The sequence below is a fragment of the Muntiacus reevesi genome, chromosome 4 (genome assembly GCF_963930625.1).
Source record: "Muntiacus reevesi chromosome 4, mMunRee1.1, whole genome shotgun sequence".
Lineage (NCBI taxonomy): Eukaryota > Metazoa > Chordata > Mammalia > Artiodactyla > Cervidae > Muntiacus > Muntiacus reevesi.
This window is the reverse complement of record NC_089252.1, coordinates 17,159,010-17,161,835: the sequence shown is the minus strand read 5'-3', so window position 1 is coordinate 17,161,835 and position 2,826 is coordinate 17,159,010. Positions and strand designations below refer to the sequence as shown.

The window sequence follows — 2,826 nt, the reverse complement described above, 5'->3', positions numbered from 1 at the left end:
AAGTAAACTCTTTTTTTTAATAACCTTATTAATTTATTAAATGATTTATTCAATTATTTTTACTGATTGGAGTGAATAAGTAAACTCTTGTGCTTCAAAGACACCCAATGCTTTCCTTGAATTTTACCTTTATTTAAGGTATTTCTTCTCAAAAAGTTTCGAACTCTTTCTAAATCAGAATTATTACCTTTATTCTATATTTTAATTCACATAACTGTTTTTACCTACAAGACTAAAAGCTTCTTTTGGTTTTGCGCTTGTTTTATAAGCTTCTTGAATATACAGGATCTTCAATTTGTTCATTTTATCCTTAAACGTGCCTGACTTAGTGCCTTGAAGATAGTAAAAACTCATCATTCACTACTTGTTATCTGGGAATTAAAATTTAATGTCTGAGAGTTCATTCAATTCTAGCCGAGAAAGATGTGGATCAGGAAATACCACCTTTCTTTAGACCAGACAGTCCAAGTTTTGATTATTTATCTCATTTTTTCCTGACCAGTCTTTCTGCTAATGAATAACCAATATTTATCAATCTCCATATCCTCAGACTGGAACATCATTTTCATATGAAGTGAAATTGTGAATAAATCTACAAAAACTCAAAGATTTTGCCATATTGCTGTACTAACTTTTTTTTCTTTTTTTTTTACATTCAGGGATAAGAAAGGGCTTTGGTCAAAAAAATTCCTAGTAGTCTAAGCTACCTGTCTTCTCCATTCTCCCTTTCCTCAGTATTTTCTTTCCATTCCCTTGATGCTTTGATTCCACTTATTGGTCCTTGCTTTTCAGAGGGCCTCACTATATTATTATTTAATCCAGAAAGAGAAACACCAATAGAGTATATTAACACATATATATATATGGAATTCAGAAAGACAGTAACAGCAACCCTATATATAAGACAGCAAAAGAGACACAGATATAAAGAACAGACTTTTTGACAATGTAGGAAAAGACAGGGGTGGGATGATATGAGAGGATAGCATTGAAGCTTGTATATTACCATATGTAAAATAGATGACCAGTGCAAATTCGGTGCATGAAGCAGGGCACTCAAAGCTGGTGCTCTGGGACAACCCAGAGGGATGAGGTGGGGAGGGAGGTGGGAGAGGGGTTCAGGATTTGGGGGACACATGTACAACCAAGGCTGATGCATGTCAATGTATGGCAAAAACCACGACAATATTGTAAAGTAATTAGCCTCCAATTAAAATGAATAAAGTGATTAAAAAAGCAAAAAAACAACAACTCTCAAGGGCCATGCTTCCCAGGCGTTCTGGTCTGCTCCCTTATTACTGTCACTTATTGAAATCATTCTAGCCTGGGGAGAATTTTGTTGTTGTTTTTGTTACATAAATTAACCCATTTATTATAGGCTAGCGACATTATCAAATGATGGCACTTCTATTGGTCCTTCAGTTCCTTCAGTCTTCTGATGGCAGGCTTCACTGTGCCTACAGAAGTGGTGGTGTAGGGCCAGGCAACTCCAGCTACAGTTTTCATGCAGGAACCACAGTGCCAAATGCCCATACCTCATCTCTTCATCTTCGTTTTGCCACAGAAGAAGCAAGTGTACTTGGTGCGCTAGCTGATTTCAATTTTCTTCACTATTTTCCCAAGAGAAGTATCATAACAGGTCCTGTATTTGCCCATAATCCAAATTTCTTGATGCATTTCACCAGGTCTGAGCCCAGAGATCAGGAGAGCATTTTCATTTCAATATATCATGCTATGTTTATCCTGCAGAATCTTTTTCTCATGCTTCATCTGCAGAAATAGTTGAAGAGATCAATAAAAATAAAAATAAATCCAAAACATATTGAAATTTGTGTAGTATTCTTAGAGAAGTGGAAACCATGTGATATCCTTTCTGAAAGGAGGAAAGCAGAGGATAGAACAAAAGGGCAAGCCACAGCCTTGGGTCAGTCAGGGAGGAGTCTACAGGAAATATGGAGCGAGCTGTTTCCTGAGTGGTGGGATTTGGGGCAGGGGAAGGACAAGAGCAGACAGCCATGCCATGAGTTGTGGTGCTAGAATAGATGCCGTGCATTGGTCACTGATCTCTTCCATTGCCACGGTTCTGTGATAGCAATGTGGCTGATTGTCTGCAGGAGACAGTGTACACTCTAAGATATCTAACTGATAAGAGAGCAGCTCACCAGGTGCTGGTGGTGGTTGTGAGAAATAAAAGGACAACAAAATCAAATCTTTATTGTTGACTTTAACCTGTTCTTCCCCTTTTAGACTTTATTATAGAATGCAAGGCAAATCAGAACCACTGGATCATTTTCCCAAGAAAGCAGCCTGATCCAAATATGTAGTAAATAGACGTACAGGGTGTTTTAACTACAAAAGTGCTGACAAAATCAAAGCTCACTACAATTTGTGAGAGAAGGACAATGCACTTCCACAAATAAAATAGACTATAGCCAAGGTAAAAAAAGTCAACAACTAATAGACACAACATTTGGGAGGTATAAGAGATAATGTTTCATCTAAAAAACTGGGATCAAGAAAATAGATCTAAGTTGAGAACTTGGATACAAAATATAATTGATAAAAAACAAAAATATTCAGTGAGTGTCATGATATAAAAAATGAGCATAGCAGACAAGAAAGTTAATGATGTGGAAGGTCTTGCCTAGTAATTGTTAAAGAAAGTTTCACGTAATGTTAAAGAGATTATGATTGTGTAAATAAGAGTAACAAGAGCTAAGAAGGAGCCATTATCATTAAGCTAGGTCATTACTCACATTTAGGAAAAATAAAAATTGGGAAATTATACATACATACTTAGTGATTCTTCATCCTCATTATTTAAAT

General features: G+C 36.3%; 1 pseudogene; it reads right to left on the bottom strand.

The window, feature by feature from the left end:
* Nucleotides 1-1,407: 1,407 nt before the first annotated feature.
* On the bottom strand, nucleotides 1,408-1,677 carry LOC136167381 (large ribosomal subunit protein eL43-like; annotated as a pseudogene).
* Nucleotides 1,678-2,826: the final 1,149 nt, after the last annotated feature.